The sequence below is a fragment of the Metopolophium dirhodum genome, chromosome 5 (genome assembly GCF_019925205.1).
Source record: "Metopolophium dirhodum isolate CAU chromosome 5, ASM1992520v1, whole genome shotgun sequence".
NCBI lineage: Eukaryota > Metazoa > Arthropoda > Insecta > Hemiptera > Aphididae > Metopolophium > Metopolophium dirhodum.
The window spans coordinates 27,300,906-27,324,461 of NC_083564.1; the positions used below are offsets into that span (position 1 = coordinate 27,300,906).

Consider the following 23,556-nt stretch of genomic DNA (forward strand, 5'->3'; position numbering starts at 1 on the left):
CAGGTACATGTATAATACGTATATGCAAAGTCATATTCATTCAAATTTTTAACTTAAAATGTTATTTTAAATTCTGAGCAAAGATATTTATTCTGGTTTTACAACGATGTGCATAGTTTTTTTTTTTGTTGGTAGGTATACCTAGCTGAACGCGTTGAAGACACTATAGGTATATTAGACAATTTTTTTTACACAAAACTAGATTTAGATTAATACCTAATATCGATAGATTTTCTTATCGCAGTTCAAAAATGAATAACTATAGAGGCTTGAATTTTTCACACACAATGTATAATACTATTTTGTAGAAATACTGTAATTTTTATTCTTTTTGTACTATTTAGACATTTACGGATAATTTTAAAGTTATTTTTTATTATTTTTTTAATTTATGAATGACATAATTTTTATTTTTAAGAAAATAGTACATTTAATAGCTAAGGACTTAAAATTTACTACAGGTTTCTCACATTTAATTTTTTTACAAAAAATAATAATTTTACTTATTTTTATGTAATCCAAAAAAATATTTTTTATTTGTACTTGAAAGTATTAGCTATCACGTTTTTTTATTATTATTATTATTTTTTTTATTGATCTTAAGCCCGGCGACTATGGCCATTAAATGTTATATTATTTATTGAACACAATACTATTTAAAGTATTTATACCACAAACTATTTACATATGGGTTAGTGGTACGTCGGTATTGATGTAAATATGTGTGTTTTTGGTTTTTGGCAAAAAATAATTCATCTTATCATTCCTATTACTGATATAAAAATGAATAACTGTTAGCAAAATAAATATGCAATAAAATATATGCTGAAATTCTTGGATCAGAATCGTTTTTTGTATGCTATGATTTGGTCATTTGATTCAAGTATAACACTTACAGTGATTTGTTCAATGGAGAGGTATATAGGTACACACAAAAGTCGACACCAACTTTAGAGTAGAGCTACTTCCCCTATTTTTTAACTTATAAAAAGATACGTTATTTGTCAACTTGTGCGTACAAAGTAGTTGTACAAAATATACTTCCTAGTTCCTAGACTGTTCCACGTAATTTGGTCGCAGACCGCGGTAAGCGCGCGTCATAAGAGCGCCGTCATTTGGTCACAAGCAATATATTAATCGCGTAAGCTAAATGAGTGCAGATCATAAGAGCTTGATGTTAATACTATCCAATAAAAACATATGGTTTTGTATTATTATTATAATAAGAAAAATAATGTGAATAGGTATATTATCACTGACTATAGTAACATATAGTTAATAAATAAACTATATTTGAAGTTGATAGTTTCCGACAGATTTATTTTCTAATTGGAATATCAACTTTTTAGTTCCTAGAGCTGAGTCTTGATACCTCCTTTTTTAGGAGGTGAGTATCCAGAAATTGCTTCTTGAACTTTGAAATGATTTGAATGTTTTCTTTTTTGATGCGTCAACAAAAATGCATATGGATGGGTCAAGTGTGAACTGCATTCGACATTGAATTAAAGCCATTATGCTAAACTTATACATATATAGCAATGTCTGTATGTTAAATGTCTTTTTGGATTAATTCATGACAATTCCAAACATTAATATGAAATTATGCGATTCTCCTATGAGCCCTCCTGTTTAATATACCGATATACGTATCTTCAAAATAATTTAGGAGGTTAGTAAATGAGTTTGTGTACTAAGTAATGATTTAAAATAATCAATAACTCTAATTTCACGGACATAATAAATTAATGATAACAGTTTACTTAAACATAACAGACATATTTAGACTCATACAGACTGAACATCAAAAATACTATTATGTAAATAAAAGAATTTGTACTTTTTACATTTTAAAATAATAGTATAATACTATCGTCTATATTGGGAACCAAGTTGAAACCATATATTATAAATAATATACAATTATAAACTGTATACAATGTATACTATACATGTATGGTAGATATGTAAGCTATAAGGCAATTAAAACGATACGTAAATGTATATTTAGGGGGTAAAGTAAATTAATATTATGATGAATTCCAAAATTGATATTTATATTCGAGTGATCTTCGTTGAAAGTAGGTACCTATAGAATTTTATAATCCTGGAAAAATATTCTAAAATGTTTATTAAGAGTATATAACAATTATTAATAATTAATAAACTTTGAGACTTGTTAAAAAATATTAATTTCTTAAGAAGATAAACATATTTTCTTGTAAAGGAAAATCGGGCAAATATATTTTTAAACACAAATTAAAAAAATATACTTCCGACGAGTATTATTATAATTTAATAATCAATCTAATATTAATTTAATGAGTGAAGTATAAAAAAAATTATTATAATGAGTTGGAATATTTTTAATTTTAAACAAAAAAAGATTAAAAATAAAATCAATTTTAATTATAAAATTATGTTTAGACACGAAATGAAATTGGGGTTACTATTTAAGCTTAATGTAGCTATCGCGAATACATAAAGTAATACAAATATATAAGTGATGAGGTAAATTGTGTGTTAATAATAATTACAGTCTATTTATATACATAAGCCATAAGGATATACGTTAGAAAGTTAATATGTTGTTTACGAAACTTAGTGGTTTATGATTGTTCAGACTTTAAACTACAAAAATACATAATATATGTAAATATTATATTCAATAGCTGTACAGCAGTAGAAACACTATAGATATCATTTTTATTTATCAAAATTATTATAATATAATTTATTATGAATTGAAATATTATATTTTATGTTTATTATATCATATTTATATAATATTTATTGTTACATTATCGAATTATATAATATTTGTTTAACACTAAATTATTGTTTATATTAAAATAAAGCCTTGTAACCGTGCTAGAACCATATTCATATTAATAATTTAATATTATGGATATAATCTAAGACCTAAATAATTATTAAATTTAATTAATATCTGTCGTGTAACATCATAAATTATTTTATTTTATTCAATATTCATAATATGACAGATTAAAGAAGCAAGTATAACGGATATATTCAATTAACGTGCATCCTCTTAAATAATATAATGCATAACGCATAATATTATAACTTATAATACACTCGTGTGGCTTGGTTATGTTTTGAAAATTATACAATTTATTTTCTTTTAAATATATTTTGCATTTATATTGTATTTTTTTAACGTGGCACCACTACGTAATGAGTAATTTGTTAGCAAGGTGGCTAACCGTAAAAGTCTCTTAGTAGTTGTTAACTCTTGTCATACAACTTTTTTGAACTTAGGAAATTTTAAGTCAGTCTGTGGAAATTCATTACTTATAAGTTAAAAGTGTTTTTTTTCCAAGAATAAAAATAATAAATCAACAATTTCGATGATACCAACTTCTATATTTTTTTTTTACTTATTATTTTAATCGAAACTTTCGTTTATTTGATTGTAAATAGTTTTATAAAAATAAGTTTAAATTTATTTTATGTAAAAGTTATATAATATATTCTCATATTATGATGTACTTAAGCCAAGTAAAATGATTTTTAAAGTAAAATAATTAATTATTCATCGGATTCCTAAAAGCCGATCTAAACAGAACACCGTTGAAACCACTCATTTAAATTTATTTAATAATCGCGCTTAATGAAATTTCTTCGACAGTTTTCGTTGAATGTCAGATGTTTATCTTTAAACGATTTTCAATTAAATTATTTGAAAAATCATAGTTTGAATACAAACACATTTCTTCGGTAGGTATCTAAAACAATTTAACAACAAGCGGTGTTTCAGTGTTTGTCAATTGTTTAACAGCAATATCCATAATATTGACTCATAGTAGTATAATATTACTAGCATTTTACTTCTCATACAATTATTCTTTAAATCACGTTAATATTATAATCAAACGTGATAAGAGAGTTTAAGGTGCATGAAGTAGTTATTTGTTAAAGATGACCCTTAAAACCGTATAGGCAGATAACAACAAGAATTGCAGTAAAAATTGATTTTTAATGGAACTTATCTATTATTTAATAATAGTTGGACCAAATTGTTTGCAAATAAAACATCACAAATAAAGAATGTTTAATAAAACAAATGGTTCTGTATGAAATGTTAAATCAAAAATTTAATACCCAATGGAAAAAATTTAAAAGTGAGAATTGTATACCTATTCAATAGAAATAAATAAGAAAGTTTATTTTTATTTTTTTTTAGTCACTTTATAATTCTATTTTTTGAGCCTATTGTTCTGTCATACTAAATCTGATGAAAGAATATAAAAAATGTAATCACTTTTGACTTTTCCATACTTAACAGTTATGGTGATTATTTTAAAAGTATACCTACTCATTATCTCATAAAATATCAATGTTTTTGGAAATATTTGTTTTTACATAATTTGAAGTTATTACAAATCAAAATTGCACAACACAATTATAATAATATATTGACTATTTCTTATTGTTTAATTTTTAATTTTAATTATTGTAATGACAGCAAACATTTTTAATTTCATATTCAAAATCTGAATATTTTTCTGAGAATTTTTATAGGTACTTACATAAAAATTGAATGTTGAACGAATTAGTTATAACTTATGTATTCAGAGTTAGATGAGTGGATTTGAGTGGCAGTGTTGTAAATAGATTGCTCACCAAAATATTGGTACACTACTAATCAATACTTTAAATATGTATAAGTTATAACTAATTTGTAATTACTAACTAACTAACAATACAGAATTAATTTTGTATACATTTAAATTCTTAAAAAGAATTTATTGTGCTAAGAAAAATGGAATTAGTAATGTATGTAGAGGTTTACCAAATGTAAAAAGTGATAAGAACAAAAATAGTAAAAATAGGTACTAATTAATTTAAAATCGTTGTCTTGTTACACTTAAATTAATGTTAATATTTTTTAAGAGAACGAGTTCATTATTATTATTGTCATCGTATATAATTTAAAAGTTATTATGATTTGTTGAGAAATAAATAACATTTACAAGATACTAAATTGAAATATTTTATAATAATATTTTATTATAATTGTTAAATTAAAATAATCAAACAATAGGTTTATTAAAAAAGTAAAAATAGGTATTTACTTTTTTTTGTTTAAATTGTTTTTTGTTTTTGGTTGTCACACGTTACACGATTTACACAAATGAATATATCATTATACTTTACACTAGATAGTAAAATGTATTTACTGAAATATAACATGGCATTCTATCAAATATCTATCTTTCAATTCAATTTTCAATGTATGAAGAATACTTATCCAAAATGAAATTAAACGCAAATGAGAAATAATTAAATGACACGATATAGTAAAATGTTGTATAACTGTGAGGGCAAATAAAATATGAAGATTAACTCATTTAAATGACTTACATTTGTTGATAAATAATAATACTATATGAAGTTGTTATTTGAAACATAAAACATAAAATGTATTCTTCCTTTTTAGTAAAACTTTTCATGTCGTTATATGTTATATGTTTTAGTATTTTACAATATTATGCGGAAATCATTATTATGTTTTTATCTATAAATTACAATACATGTATATTATTTATGAATTTGTGTTATCATCTTATTAGTGCTGAAACTAGTGACCGGTCTTCCATGAAAATTCACTGATCTGGCTTTTCCGAGAGATTAGTCGATGAAACAAATTTAAGTCCTAAAGTTTACAGGTTTACCTATAGATGAATCCACTTTTGATCTATTATGAACTTATGACGCAAAAATGGTTTGAGTTTATGACAAAAAAACCTTTAAAGTTCCATTATTTATATATAAAAAATATATGGTATAAAGATTAGAAAAAGGAAATTAAATGTCAAAAAACGACCCGTGAAATGTGTGATCCACTAAACATTCAATGATGTTCATCTATACATTAAATTATAATTAACAAAAAATCTATTCATTAAATTTTCTAAGATTTTACAAAAATATTCTGCCATGTATTACTTAATTAAAAATATAGGTTGCCATTTAAAAATCAAAAGATAAACATATAGTGACTTCAGAGTTCCACTATTCTAAAAAGTTCACCAACTAACAAACAAACATAAATTTTTAAAAAAATGTTAGAATCTAACTATAGGTATATATAAATTTTACATTTTCCAAATGAAAAACTTTCCAGTACCTGACAATGTTAGTATTTTTTTTTTTTTAATGACTGCTCTGTGTTAAAATAATTACTCTCTTCATTACCTACCTATATATATATTAATTCCACATTATCCTAATTGTATCTCATCGTTATCGATTTAAAATCGTAAATGCGTAATTAACTTGGATATTCAGTCCAATTATATGTTTGCATTTGGATACACAACATCATAGACTTAAATACAAATAATTAACATGTTTTTTAAAAAGTAATGAAATAACATTCGTACAAACAACAATCAACCGTCAAAGTTCGAGCTTCATAACACTTTAACGATTTTACTTATTTGGTGTTATCCATTCTAAATATTTAATTTTTTTTCTACAGCTAACCAGTAATTACCTATCATATTTCTGAATAGTGTTTTAAAAATATTTTAATTACTTTATTAACAATATTTGTCTGTACAACATTTATTAACAAACTTATTTTAATAGCTATACGTAATGTGCTAACTTATTTAACATGTACTTTCCTCGATTTTGTAAAATATATTATTATTTGTGATAGGCTTGTCAAACTTTCATGTTGTATACAACTAATATAATATAGTATTTACTCGTGATGTGGTAGTGCCGTAGTGGTATTTATGTTCTTATTTGCATTGTGTTTACATTTTAAATAATTTAAAAGTAAAATTTATTTGATTATTTGTTTGAAAAATGTATTATTAAGTTAACTCCAATTTTTACAAATGTTGAATTAAATTTGATGATGAAACAAAAGAAATAATATTAAAATAATGGCAGAGACATCTTGAGTAGATACGACACAATATTGAATTTATTATTATTAGAAATTTTGTAAAGTGGGTATTCGAGTATGTTTCACTTGGCACTTAGAGAAAACATTGTTAAAAAAAAAAATTATATTCTTGAGTTTTCAATGGTTTTTCAACACTATTATATTCTGATAAAAAATTAATTACTGCGCTCTCTCTTGTAGATATTTCGTATTGAACTGAAACCCCATGGTTGTTGTGCATGGATATTTAATGCTATTTTTATAAAAGGTAATTATGTTTTGGAAAATCTAAACAAAAAGTGTTAATATAGCTTATATTTCTTAAATAATATTTATTAGTTCACGTTATTATGTCAAGGATGCAACACGGGTGGCTTCACTACGTACCTACTATGAAGTATGAGTGTGATACGTATACGAGACAAAAATCACAACACCACCCTTATATACTATGGACTATCGATTACAAATAGAAATACACTTGTTTTTTTTTTTAAATATTGGAGAAAAGATTTTAAAAAAATTTGGAAAATCTTAAAATCATTTTTATATATTTAACGATTAAAACCCAGGATTAATATTGCAGTGATATTTACATTCAGTATCATGACATGTAAAAATCGATATATTATTACGAGTTTTTTCTTCCACAAGTTATAAATGTGAAACGTTCACTGTACTTATTTAGGTGGCATAATTTGTATTTGGGTGAAAGGATATGACAGATTTTTATCCTTGTCTAATTTTAAAATCAGCTTTACGGACCGGGGGTTAGTGAGGTTGACTTTACTATACTAGGTTATACCTACTTAACAGTTTAAAAACTTTTTTTTATATATTTTCAAAGTATTTAAATTATTTTTATATAGATCAATTGGATATAAAAATTTAGTAGGTATACGGTGGTTAAAAAATGTAACTTTAGATTTACGCACACTCTTATTTTGTAAAAAGATAAAAAATGATGATTCTGTATTTTATTTATCTTTAAAAATAATGAATATTACCGAATTACTAAATATTTTTAGTTTTTCATATTTTTTGTAAAAGACAATAATCTTACAAAAAAATAATTAGAATACTTTTCAATTAAATTAACTATAACTAAAATTTTGTTTATATTAATCTTTTTGTAATTTTCATAATTAACTTTAAAAAGATTAAGAAATGTAAATTAACCCCATTTAGTCATAATATAATCAAGTCCAAGTTTTTACAGGATCATTATTATGTATCTTTCTTAACAAAACAATGAATAAGCTGTGAGTTAATTTCGAAATTATTTTTCCTCTATAAGGTTGCACACCCTAAACTGTAGTTATGTAATATATTAGGTGACACGTCAATGCGTTGCTATTGCTAGGTTTTTGTGATTATGCGGTAGATCACGGACCCCGCGTGGTGTGTTCATAAATGTATAATTTAACTCAAAAGTACCAACATACTTTTTTCGCAACAAAATCTTCTTCCCCGAGGTCTAATCTATCTCCGTATCAAATTTCATCGCAATCGGGGTGAACGGTTTAGGAATGCATAAAAGACATAGGTGTATGAGTATAAACATTTTTGCCTTTGATATATATATAGATAATATACACCATACATTAAAATAAAAAATAATATTTTTTCTCCGACAGAGAGACATCAGGACCTTAAATCAGTGACAAAAAAATATTAAAGTATAAAACAAACTTCGATTTTTTATAAGATACAATATTTCCCTCTTTTAAAAAAATTTAAATAATGCAACTGCAGTGTTCTTCTACGGTTATAAACCTCATGTTAATGATTCAATAATTACATATAAATCACATAAAATATAAAATAATATATATAGGTACCGTATAATATAGCGTACACTACTACACGAGTACTAGGTAGGCCATGGACACTTTTGCGTGCTTGCGAGCATGATGTGTTTGTATAAGTTCATCAGTTCATTCATATGCATATTAATATCATGTCAGCCGGAAAGCATTTTGATCTCAATCGACGACCAACTTTTCCTTCAGTTGACATAATATCATTATATAAATATTAAATAATCTATATATAGATATTTGTTGAGCGTCATATTAAGTTTGGCGCCGTCAAAAGAAAAATCCATTTTAACCACGCTCTCCGATTCCGGCTTCAGCGAGCTGCACGGGATTGCGGTTTTCCGAACAGATATTATTATTACTATTATTATTATACAAACGCACCCGGAAATTTGCGGACGCACGCACACACAAATTCGACGCGCATAATATTATTAATTATTATTATTATCAAATTGTGTGTAGAACGATCCGACGTGATCACGAGATGGGCTTCAAACGAGAACATTCAAATCTTATCCGAGATAGAGTGAAATTCTCTCAAGCGTCTATATTATGCACTCTACACGGCCCGATTGCCATAGAATACGAATAGAAATTAATTAATTAATTACATCGTTCGATCATATGTCGTGTTGCGTGCAAACAATGTTACATTAGATTAGATATATTTTTATATAGGTACCTAATTTTTAATAAAAATAATCATCACCTATATAATATAAGCAATTATCTTACGGTATGTCTTTAATAAGTAATAAGCTAATAACCATACATTATGTTATAAAATAATATATAACCGCACTATAATTATGTAATACTCAGCTGCCTAAAAATAAGTGGGAGAGCATGCTTTACGAATCACGCTGTATAAACACTTTTATAAAAGTGACATTTTTTATAACGCCATATTGTAAAAAAATGATTTCATTTCAAACCTTATTAATTTACTATGAAGTAGGTACTTTTACTAAGTATAATTTGTCAATTTCAGCTTTTGCCTCTTATGTTATATGATAAAGAAATACTACTACCTATATCAAAAAAATATAATACATTATTTAAAAATAGATTGAGAATTGTAGAACTAATAAACAAAATATACAGTTAAGTAATATTATTTAGTACATGATAGAAAAAAAAGATATAATAAAAATTAGAGTTAAAAAATTAATTCAGCACAACGTGAAACGAAACAACAATTTACATTAAAATATGAGAAAAAATATTAACATATAGCATATAGTGTATAATTACAATTAGGTTTAAAGTTAATTGCTTATTATCAATTATTTATTACTGATGTTATTTTAAATAATGTGAGATAATGTTTTTTAAACAAAATGGTAGAACAACCTACCTACTAACCTACCTATGAAGAAAATAAAATATTTTAAATAACAACCGAATTTTTAAATTTTAATATTTATTTTTTTTTGGGGGGGGGGGGGGGGACGTAATGGCCGAACGCATTAAGGCGTCTTTAAAAAAAAAAAATTTATATAAAAATTGTTCAAACATTAGGTATATATTATATTATATTATTACATTATATTAATATGACAAACGAATTAAATATTTCGCCGTAATAAATCTTTATATATATATCTTTCTATATATACACCTATAGCTTGAACAGGTGATGGTGTGTAAAGATATCTTGTAATAGATTATTTGATTTTAAATGTTTATTAGATACCTATACAATTAAATTTGTTATAAGAAAACCTCTTAATTTAATTATTTAATTAATTTTTAACGTATTATTATTTATTGGGAGGAAGGTAATTTTTTCCACGATATTAATATAACAAAATGAATAATATATTTTGGGGGTAACGGAGTGGCCGAGCGGAATATGGTGTCGGTTGCGACGCACACCGGCGCCGGTTCGATGCCGACCGCGGGTGGCATTTTTCTACGGGCAAGTCACGGTGTCCGGAGAGAAGTGCCGCCATCCCCCACCCCAAGGCAACCCACTAAATAATCTGCCAAACTAAAACACACGTATTTAAACTTACAGTACCCTCCCCCACAGTAAAACCACCCAATGGCCTAAGTTGCCGCGGGTTAAGTAATAAGAAAAAAAAATATTCTTTTTTTATGAAATTTGTATCTACAATTTCAATTATTTATATATTACATAATTATCTCATGTAATATATACATTCAAATCAAATTTTCATAAATAATATAATAGTATATTATATAGTTTTAATAGTTGGAATTGTTAATAACATTTTTTTCGATTTCATTTTGTTTTTATGCAAAAAGAAGGATAGATATTCGGATATACCCTTAAGAATCCTTAGTGAAGGGTCGTTTGACTCCAATTGTCTCCACTCTTCACATGAATTCCGTCATGTATTATACTGCTCAATCAAATCACGCGTTCTGTCTTTTGTTTATCGCCACTGTTTATTTCCCCATCATTTGACTGCGCCTTATACAATTTCATATTCTCGACGTTTAATGTACCTATGGGCCATGTAATGTGGGTCAAGTGCTAGTAATACATGTGATTTACGGTTTAGCGTTGAAATAATATATTTCGAATGCGATAACATCTGTTTTAGTAATCAAACATAATTGAAACCGTGCCTAAAATATTATGTATTCCGTATACGCTTATTTATAAAATGATTTCACTGCGGTATGGTTTGGTACCCTCCTACGTTAATACTATATAACTAGGTGTCTAGGTACAATAATAAATAGTACTACTGTAGGTAATAAATAATCATAGGTACCTATTCATTGGCAGTTAATAGCTCGTACTAAATATGTATCAACCACTATAATACCTATGTATCGTTTCAACGTAGGCACCACCAGGATTTATCGAGTCTATTGTAAGGATTTATACCAACTGTATAAATATAGTTTATGCTACAGTGACTTGTTTTTGTGTGTGTGGGGGCCGGGGGGGGGGGGCTTCGCCCTACCCCAAATTATATACTTTATTTTATACTAAAATATAATTCAAGCAAATACATCAACATTTTTTACTTTTTGGAAATTATAGAGAGTTAACGACTACAATATTGATGACGATCGACGATACCTAAATATAATAAATCGGTAACACAGGTACCTTTATGAATAAACAAAAACATAATATTATAATACAGGTTAGGTTAGTCAACCGCTTATCGGCAACAATCATCATCTATAAAATATCAACTATTTAAATTTTAATACCTAGGTACTATAGATTATATTTTTTATCAAACATTATTGCATTAACTTGTTTTTTTTTATAGGAATGCATTCTTCCTAATTTAACAAAGTGAATAATGAATATTTTATATATTTCTCAAGTGCACATTTTCGATTGATAAGTCAACTGCACATTTTATATTTCTCACCGCACAATTAGTATACACATTAAATAAAGCTTGGTTAGTGGTTTTTTGGTTACCACTACGGTTACTTTTCTAATTGTATTAAAATCGTTTGATGTTAGGCCATCAGCAAGTAGAGAGTTTTGTGTTAATTCTTTTAAAATAATTTATTTTGGTTGCATAAAATGTTCTTCCGAAGCTTTCCGTTTACAAGTTGTACTCACTATTTGCCGGTTTATATCTGAATCATTGCATGGTATATGATTGTAGCGATCTTGATCCGGTATTAAAATATTTTCTTCATTTACAACTTTAGAACCAAAAGTATATAACGTATCAGAACATGAACGTTTTACACAACGCCAACGAATCTCACATGTATTTACATTATTTGAACCAAAATTGTATTTATAATTATTAAACATTACCATATCTTTGTCTCTTTTAGTTTTTAAAAACACAGCCACTTTAGTAAAATGCTTGTTATGTTTAGTGTTTACACGTCGACGTCGCATATACGCACTGACCACGATCAAAGATAATCTTTGTTGTCCATTACTTTTATAAGTTATAAGTAGGTATTTTATACTAGATAAGATAAGCTACGGTGATGATGCAACGCGTTGATAAATTCATATGCATAATTTTTTCGGTTCGCTTTATATAGGTTTTGCTCGATCTCAATTCGATAACGACTGGATTTCTTATATGTTGTTTGCTATCGATTTTATGTATTATTATTTATAAACGATATTTCTTTTCTTTCCTATTTTAATTACCCGTAGTTTTATTACACGGAAAAACAAAACAGTTGTTTGTACTATAAAAATAGTAGGATTGACTGTACATAATAATTGCTATAGGGATAGCTATAAGATTAATCAGATTTACAAAAATTGTATAGTCAAGTTATTATAGCTATTCGAACTGAAATATAGTAAACCCAACCATAACTAATAATTATATTTCTATAGTAATAATAAGTTAATAATTTTAGTTATTTTTACTATAATTTGTTTAACTATAATATTATAGTAATTTTTTTTTTCCGTGTACTATAGGTTTTATAACAGTCGTCGTTTAGGGATCAGAAACTTTAGCACCATTCCTTCTTGACGTTCGCTTATAATATTTGACTGAACTATTGCCAACTTAATTTTAAATTTGTCTAAACTTCTCTGGGCGAAACGGGAATCATAAAGAAACACAATTTGGGCTGATCGGGTGCCCGGGCGAAACAGGCAGGGTCTCATTTTTGGGCGAAACGGGCTACGCCCACCTATAGTACCTACAATCTACGTACAGGCGCGCACCCAGAATTTTTGTTTGGGGGGAGGGGGGCTTAATAATTTTTCTTTTTTCCTTATACACACAAGTTAACAATTAAAACTAATTTTTATTTATTTTTACCATATAGGTAATATGTTATATTATTATGTATTTAACATTTATGATATCATATTTATAACTAAATATTATGAAAAATCAATTTAAAACTTAAGTTTTCTGGGTCCCTTTTCAGAAAGAACTGTTAATACATCGAATTCTTAAATTTGTATTTCTCAATGTATGTGAAGATTTGCCAGTCCATTTAAACGTGACTGTCCTATTGTGTTTCGGAGATAGGTTTTAATTCACCGTAGTGTGGAAACTATTTTTCAGCCGTACTTTTACTTACTGGTAACGTTGCAAATATTTTCAAAAGTATAAATACTGATTCAAATATTTTAACATCACATAAATTTAAACCATCAATTGCGTTTAGCGGTAAAGTATAGCCACAGTTTATATAGTAGGCTACGTATATTTGTGTAACGATTGTCAAGTGAAGTCGAACAATAAAATTGTTAGCGATACCTAGCCGATGAGTATATAACATGCCGCAGTAGGTGAGTTGATTCCCGAGACCTACTTTATGTATTATTTAGTTGATTCCCGGGTCATTATTAAGTATGCACGAGTTGATTCCCAGGTCATTATGTGACGGTATACTGGTAATCTCATTACCAGATACCAATTGTTTTTTTTTTTTTTTTAATCAACCTAAAATTATTTATTATTTATTTGTATATAATTATATGGTCAATGGTCGTCCTAAATAATAATAATATAATATTCATGATATGGGTGCTAACTGCTAACTATTGTTTAATCACTCAGCCTAGGGCACTTGCGTTGGTGGTGTAATGGTCAGCATAGTTGCCTTCCAAGCAGTTGATCCGGGTTCGATTCCCGGCCATCGCAATATAATTTTTGGATTTTTTTTTTAAACATTTCAACTACGTCTGCTGAATGCTGGACCATGCTGGTCCACATCTTACAATACGTAATAATAATACTATATACTTTAATTTGCAGATCGCAGATTTTTCTTAAATAAAAACATTTTAAATGTTAAAACTTGAAACGTCATATTTTTTAATATACATATACTTATAATGTTATACAACCAATGAACTAAATATTTGAAAACTCTTAAACATTTGTATGAACTATGAATACAGCAGTGGAAAAACGTCAAAAAAGTTACAAAAATACGATACGATAAAATGTTCGATATAAAGCCGTTTTAAATCAAATCCTTTGTTTAAGATTTATGGGTGCTGTACCTTTACAATTTATATAAGTCTACAAGTTTCAATTAAACGTTTTCCTTGATAGAAAAAAAATTTTAAAACAATCTACTTAGTAAGAAAACCCTGGGAAAGTCGCTCTGGCACAGTACTATGCTCTTATAGGGGCATTTATCGATTCCGACAATTTAGTAAATAATATCGACTTTGTGCTGGCTAGTGATTCCGCCGGCTATAAATATTTATATCGACTTATAGTATACTGTTCGTATGAAGTACATAATATGATTCCACTGTTTAATTTTTTCAAATATACAAACGTTTTATAAAAATAATAACAATAGAAAATGGTAAAAATGGTTTTTTAAGAAAAATTGTATTGCTTTTATTTTATTTTAGATTCTGAGCGAAGCGATGAATGTATTGATTTTACAATGATATGTGTTTTTTTTTTTATTTTTTTTTATTTATTTTTTTTTTTGTGTCTGTCATCACTTTTTAGGACAGTAAAAGTGCTTGGATTTTCTTCAATAGTAACTTTTCTGATAGGAAAGTGAATCTAGTTGGTACTTTGGGAGGTCAAAAGTAAAAATTTCCCAGTAGTTTTCACAAACAACGTGAAAAACAAAAGAAAAATTAAGGAAAAACGGGAATTTTTACGCAAAATCTGTTTTCGAGAAAATCGATTTTGGTTTTTGGTGTAACTCTAAAACAAATGACAGTAGGGACATGAAATTTTGACTGAATGTTTATATTAGCAATTTCTATACACCATAAAATTTACAAAATATTTTGACTCTTTTTGAGCTGTTTACGGCCATTGTCAGTTTTCAATTTTTTTAGTTTTTTTTTCTATAAATATCAATAAAATTTTATCTGTTGAGTAAAAAAGCTTGAAAATTTAATAGAAGGCTCCTAGGTTATTGTTTCAAAGGCAGATGAAAAAAATTAAAAATCCTTAGTCACAGTTTTTATTTATAAGCATTTAAAGTTTAAATTTTGACAAAATACGGAAAAATCACGAAAAATAGCAAATTATTTTGAGTTGAGAATTCATAAAAATTTTTCTTTTTAAATCTAAGATTTGAAAATGTAATATAAGATTACTCATAAGTTTGTCTACCTCTATCAAAAAAAAAAAAATGTCTAGAAGAAACTTAAATTAAATTTTTATGAGCGTCTGAAATTTATATTTTTACAACATTTGATATTTACTCGATTTCTCATGTAACAATTTTCTTATTTTATTGTAATTAAAAAACGAATGACTGTAGATACTTGAAAATTTCACTGAATGTTTATATTAGCATTTTCTATACACCATAAAATGTTGAAAATATTTTGACTCTTTTTGAGCTGTTTACGGACATTGTCAGTTTTCAATTTTTTTAGTTTTTTTTTCTATAAATATCAATAAATTTTTATTTGTTGGGTAAAAAAGAGTGAAAATTTAATATAAGGCTCCTGATATTTCGTTCTAATAGCAGTTGAAAAATATTAAAAATACATAGGCACAATTTTTTTTTATAACCATTTAAAATTCAAATTTTGACAACATTTATCAAATTTATAATTTATTAATTATTTTGTGGTTAAAAATGTATTTATTATATTTATAAATTTTTAACTTTTATGGCTAAGGATTGAAAATTTAAAACAAGGCTCCACGTAAATAGGTTATATATAAATTACTTTATTCCCAATAATATCATCAAATATACTTAGTAATATCACATGCTAACTGACCGTTTTCGCTCAGAATCGTTTTTCTTATACAATGATATTATATCATTGAATTCAAATTTAATACCATCCATTACAGTGACCCACTTGTAACCTACTGTACAGCAGAGCGACATCCACTTATCCACCTTTTTTTTAATGCTTCTAATTATGTAAAAATAATATTTAAAAAAAAGTTTATAGTTTTGAATTAACAATTAATTCGTTATTCATAACAAGAAAATCACACTAAATATTAACATTTAATATTTTTTTTTGTCGGCGACGTAGTCTGTGAGATAATATAATAAATTGCGTGGGTACGTCCTAATATACTGCGGATTAAATTTTTTATTATTTCTTATCGTTATAATTTTTTGAGACTGTGGAATCAATAGATGAACAGTATCCGGTGAAATCAATAGACAGCGGAATCGATATGTAGGTTTTATAAATTTATAAACATTATGCTAGAGGGGACATAGTATCTTCAGCTTAAAATTATATTAAATAGTAATTTGTAATTTTTATAATTAGGTATATCGGAAACGAAAAAGTAGCTCTGTGGAACGGAAGAGAAAAAAAATAAACAGTGATTTAATTTAAGGCTTCTAAAAATTATGCAATTGTTGGAAAAAATATGTACCTATATGTAAATATTTATGAACACCTATTTTTAAATATTTAACAGTAACACATATAACTTCATTTTTTTATAGTACATTCATTATTTAGAGTAATTTTAAAATTAAAGAATAATTTGTTAGTTGTTACTAATTCAGTTATTTAATTAATAAATATAAATATATGTACCTACCTGGTAATGTTGTTAATATTTACATATTTTTTACCCAAATTTAAATTTAATTTATTTATTGAAAATAGTTATATGATATACAGTATTAATTAGTAGATACTTAGTATTATATACAAATAGGTATATTTTTTTGTAAAGCGTTAGTCTGTAGTGTCATTATGGCTATCTAATATTTTATAACAATAACAACGATTTCAAATCATTAAATTATACTATTTAAAAAATGGTAACATTTTAGTATTATAATTCAAAATTAGATTATAGAGTTCTATCATCATTGATGTATAACTAATCAATGGTGACATTAGTGATATGATATTATTTCTTAAACAGCGGTCAGCGAGTGATTATAAATTTATGTGTGCACCAATGTGCACATTCAAATAGGGATACTGTCCTGTACCTACTATATTTTATTGATGTGGGTTTATAACCAAGTATCGGCGCCTGGTCAGCTTTAGATATCTCAATCCGGGCTTGTTTGTAAATCATTTTAATTTCAATAAGAGGCGTTGTTTAATTTGTTTGAACAACCAAATACTTTTAATTATTTAATAATTGTTGACATATTATTTTATTCCGATATAGTCCTAGCCTTAACATTTTATTTTCAACCATCACAGTTTTTTATATTGACAATGGAGCGTTTTTATTTTCAGGAAGCAAAATATTATACAGCGTGATTGGCGATCATAAATAACCTATATATACGGATATAAATATATAATAATGTTTGTTATATCAAGGATTAGTATTATATAATATACGGCATTCGGTAAGTTTAAACTTTAAATCGAAAATATTTGTTTTCATCAAAACATATATCGAAAATATTTGTTTTCGATTTTAAAATATCGGATTTTAGAGGTACCTATCTATTATTCGTATCTATTCTGTGGCCATTTGTTAAAGTTTTTTGTTTTTTTCTATAAGTTATCTTAAATTGGTACGAATAAATTATTAATAATTATTAGTGTTATATTTGAGCTGATGTATACTGTTGTCTGTTGCCATCCACGATGGACACAAAAAAAAATCTTTGCAATGATTTAATATGATGTTGCCTTTGTTACGAAGTCTAAAGTCAAAATTATATGTAAATATATAAACAATTATTATAACAAAAATAATATAAAAAAAAGAAATCCTTATAGAAACAGAAATACAGCACAAAAGTCAAAAATATAGAAAAAAATTGTAGAACCTATGTCTATGTATATACGATTATGGACATTGTGTAATTCAGCCCGGATTAAAAAGTTAATAGTTATGGAACCAATATGTAATTAAGAAATACCCTTATACACTCGCTACAAAAAAAAAATACATTATTATAGACTATAAAAACGAATTGGCTTGCTCCTATTATAAAATACATTGGATTTTTCTGTTCGTTAAGCATATTATTATACTATGATTCAGTTTATGTATATTTAACATTTATCAATGATCTTTAACAATACATTTCAGTGGTGTACCTACATAAATATTAATGAATAGATATTTTAGTAAATATATTACACAAAAACATGTTGGGTTATCACTCCCAGTGGAGAGGTCTTAGTCTAATATTATACACCAAGTCATATGGTCTTTGGCGTTTGAGATGCCTTATGTCTTGAGGGTTATCAAGTAGTTGAATTGCTGCTGGATTGGTGTGTTGATCTATCCTTATATCGGGTTGTCTGGCAAACTTGGTAATCTCGTCCTGGATAATGCCATTTCTATCGTACCGGTATATGCTGCGACAATAGTACGGAAAGCAATGTTTTGGCAACGTTGGATAATCTCAATATTGGACTTACTGGCACAACCCCACAGTTGTATTACTTGTATTCCATGGGTCCATATTGGTTGGTTTAATTATCGCTACATACAAAATGCGTTTGCTTGTAAGGTCTAGTTCGGAGTGTCTACCGATCAGCCAATAAAGTTTCCTCAATTTCTCTTTAATTTGTAGTTTTTTCTGGCGAACGTGATGATTCCAATTTGATCGTGAATTTGACATGCACTCCTAGGTATTTTTCAGAATCGTTCTGTAGGATGATCTTAATGTGACCAGAAAACTGCATAACAATATGACACAGGTAACAGGTACCTCGGCCACATATTAGGACTTACGTATCATATATAGGTAATAGGCCGTTTTTTCCTACTATAAAATGATCACGAAAAAAAAAAATTATTGACTCAATAGTTATTATTATTATTCAAAACGGATGTAATATGCTAACATACTCGTAATATTGTACGATCCAGCGTACAAAACAAAAATACATAATAGGTATCTTACGAGATATGAAAGTCCTCCCGAAAAGTTCACGTATTTGGCCAGTATATTATGATTTACGTTGGCATAATATTATATTATAATAGGTATTATGTATGAATCGCCTATCCGGACCTGGGAAACACAACCTCATATATTTCGATGTCTGAAAAGACAAAGGCTGACGGTAAATAATACGTCGTCGCATCCTTTATATTATTGAAAATAATTAATAATAATCAGAAACTCGAAGCGTCCTTGTGTCGTAGGGTATACGCCTATATAATAATAAAATACCATCAACCGTATAGTTTTACACCCCACATGCGAAACGTGCAATGTAGTACAGAACACCACTTTTTATTACTATAGTGAAATATTAACAATATTTTTACATTCTATAATCAATAAACCATTAGAGTGGACACGATTAGAAATGGAAAAAATTAGATACTAGGTATAGTTTAAAGTATAAAAAATACAATTTAAAACTGATTTAATTAGAAAGACAATTTTAGAGAATAGAGTTTTTATCTTAAAAATTAGAAAATTATGACCCATATTCGCAGCCTGGAGTACAATATTAGACTATTGATCGACTAACATCTAGGACTTGAACCCGTGGATAAATAAGGATGTTATGGGGAAATTAGTTTCCTATGATTATATATTTATAATATATATATAGATTTTTCCAGTATACTATCTCTTATAGTCTCATAAATTATGAATGGATCTGTGGTAATGTGCAATCAGGTCTGAGTAAGGATACAGAGAAGATCTGAAAGAAAAATGTAGGTGCTTGTGGAGATCGACAGGAAATCAAGTCGTTCATTGCTAAGAATACCAATACTAGTGGAACAATAAGCAGTATACCCAAAAATTGAATTGTTGAGAAAATGAGGTTTTCAATTTCTTTGTTTTTCACCATTAAATCATTATTTTTACACACTTCTTTTTTCATTTCTTATTAGTCGTAGGCATCCTTAATTTTTTGAAAGTTTTTTTGTACTTAGTTCATTAATACAATTTTGGTTTTTTTTTTCATTTTTAAGGATATAGGTACTGCCTTTTGATCTAGTATTAATTGTGTATAAAAAGAAAAAGAAACTTTACAAAATGCAGTATCTCCAGAACAATTATCACAATATAATGGTTATAGATAGTACCACGGTATCTGATTAATCTCAATAAAATATGATTTGCCCAACACTTTTGGCACATACGTATTTATTTGATTAGTACCGCGAGTCGCGACCATTCATTGATAAATGATAAAGACGATAAAGTGAACATATCGCAAAGTGCAAATCCGTTTTAGCTATGATTACTAGGTATTTATGCACTATACACATTGAGAAATAATTTTACTAATGAAATAAGCAGTATCTCCATTGTACGTCATACTGCTTTATTCTCTAGAAATTGCTACCTACATATGTACATACTGTGTATTTCCCTAGTATTTGACAATATTTTGGTTGATACGACATTTTATAATGCATTTTAGAGGTATTTCTAGTGGAGTTACGGTGTTTTTCCTAAGGAAAAAAAAGAGACGCGAAATTGTCCAATTATACCGAATATGAACTAACCTCAATTTTCACAATTTGACACTTACTGCTTGTTCCACTAGGAGGGCAGAATAGGTATGCCCAGAAACTCAAAACCCCATAATATTGCATAATATGTATCCGACGTTTGTGCACAAATTTAGATGAGCGGAGGGCAAGAAAGATTCTATACAAATAATAAAACCAAAAAAAAATAATGTTTTCTATCTAATAAGTCTGTGTTCTTTCGAATCTTGAATTTTGGATAGATGACGAAATACCAACATGTGTTATCTCTGTCTTACAAACGAAAAACATAGGTAGTAAATTTTCATAAAGTAGAACAAATATATGTTGTCGTTGTGATGTTAGATTTAATATTATAACTGATAAGAGTGAGTTGGACTGTTATACAATTTAAAAGTAAAAATATTATCGGTGTTTGTGAGTGATTTGTTTACGATACATAATACATATATATCTTAATATTCAATCGAGTTATGAACATTTTTAAATTTTAATATTTTACAAACTCATGACTGACTTTTAATTAAATTATCATAAAAACCATCGTACAAGTATAAATAATTTTCTGATGATCTTACCTTTAAGTTTGATAATAAGTAGATTTACTCTTAATTTTTTTTTTTTTTTTTTATTAATTTATCAAATTTTACATTACATATTATGATAATATTATATGAAAAAATTACAGCTTGATTAATTTAACCCAATAAGCAGAGCTTGTGGCGGGTTAAATGAGCTACAGTATACAATGACTAGTAAATAATAAATTAACTGTACATGTTGACATATATCACTAAAAATAAGTTTTACACATAACATATTATAATAAAGTTTTCATTTATACAAAATCACTTAATAACCAATTTTTAACAATTGTTTTAATTAATTTAACATTATTACATATTTAATATTATGAATAATAATTAAAGCCAACTATTGAAAATTGGTTCTGTCAAATAAAAATTAGCCATATTGATCGTTTGTAAGATGAACACAACTCATGCGGGTGTGATGAATCTTAATAAGGAACTAATATATAATATACTCAATAAAAAAAAAATGTTTATACACAAACTTACATTTACCAAAATAATAAATAAATGTGAATTTTTTCCAGAAATTAATAATTGTTAAATAATTAGTACAGCACATCAAATTGCATATAATATTACTACATTCACCCAGGATGAGCTCGTTTGTAAAATGTATTTTAGATCCTGGTTTTAGTCGATCTCCCCTTTGAAAATTACCTAGTATGTGCTTTTGTGCGTGTGCGTATGATTTAACCGTACATTATTGACTTAAGTGTCTCTCGAAGTGGAGTATGATTATAATTATCATACAAGTAGGTATGTCTACTACTCTACTCTCTACACCCATTTCAACTAAATTATTTTTTTTTTTTTTTTTATTGATCTGAAATATACATCGACAACTAGGCCATTAGTACATGAATTTTAGATTACATTGTTAGTATTTTAGCATTTACATGGTTACATTAAATTAAATTGTACAATTCTGTTTTTTTTAAGAATAAAATTAAGTTTTTAACGTCTTGTGGGTTTGGTCCTAGTGCTTGACAAATTTGTTCTGATATGTGGTATTGATTTCGATACATGTTGTATTTTTGACATTCTGTGATGACGTGGTTGACCGTTAAAAGTACATTGCACGCGTCGCATAGTGGAGGATCGTCTTTGGTCATCAAATAGCTGTGAGTTAGGTGTGTGTGACCAATTCGGAGACGGTTTATTATGGTTTCTTCTTTTCTACTGAGTTCAAGATTTATCCATAGATTTATATTGTTTTTTATTTTATTGAGTTTGGTGTTGAGTTTTCGCCAGTAGGAATGCCATTTATTGTTTGTGTGTAGTTTAATTTCGTTTTTTGCATCTGCAAATGTGATGGACTTTATGGTTGCAGTTAATTTGGAGGTGATTGCATTATGGGCTTCTTGGTCAGCCATTTCATTTCCTGGAATGCCGATGTGGCCCGGAATCCATACAAACTGGATGTATATATTTTTATTTTCTGCAAGAAAAGTTTCTTCTTGTATTAGCTTAGTGATATCTGTTTGGTTTCGAGTATTTGTGATGGCAATTAAATTGCTGAGTGAGTCGCTAAGTATTATACATTTTGTTTGGTGGTTTGAATATTCAGTGTGGAAATATTTTACAGCTTTGTATATTGCCATCGCTTCTGCTGTGAATATTGATGCTTGAGGTGGAAGTTTGTATGCTATTGTTTGATTGTTTATTATCATAGCGAGACCAACACCGTCATTTGTTTTGGATGCATCAGTGTATATGTGTACACTGTTTGGGTGTTCTTGCAATATGTTGTTGAGCATGTTTTTATATATGTATGGCATTGTGTTTTCTTTTTTGAATTGAGTTAAAGTAAGGTTAACATTGAATGTTGTGTTCCAAGGGGGAAAAATGTACGGTTTTCTTTCTAAAATATTGTTTATTTTTATATTTTCTTTTTCGGCTTGCTGTATGTGTGCATT

The 23,556-nt window shown here is 27.3% G+C and overlaps 1 protein-coding gene and 1 non-coding gene across 3 annotated transcripts in view; both read left to right on the plus strand.

Annotated features, from left to right (window-relative positions):
- The window catches only part of LOC132945454 (G-protein coupled receptor dmsr-1-like), a 119,515-nt gene that overhangs the window by 18,073 nt on the left and 77,886 nt on the right, over window positions 1-23,556 (plus strand). The window contains exon 2 of one of the 2 annotated variants that reach the window (XM_061015200.1): window positions 17,858-17,973. The exons of the other annotated variant lie outside the window; for it this stretch is intronic. The gene's annotated coding sequence lies outside the window, so the exon portion shown is untranslated. The remainder of the gene's footprint in view (window positions 1-17,857; window positions 17,974-23,556) is intronic. 2 annotated transcript variants of the gene reach the window in all.
- On the plus strand, window positions 14,259-14,330 carry Trnag-ucc (transfer RNA glycine (anticodon UCC)). The gene has a single exon. It is a non-coding gene; the product is annotated as a tRNA-Gly (tRNA).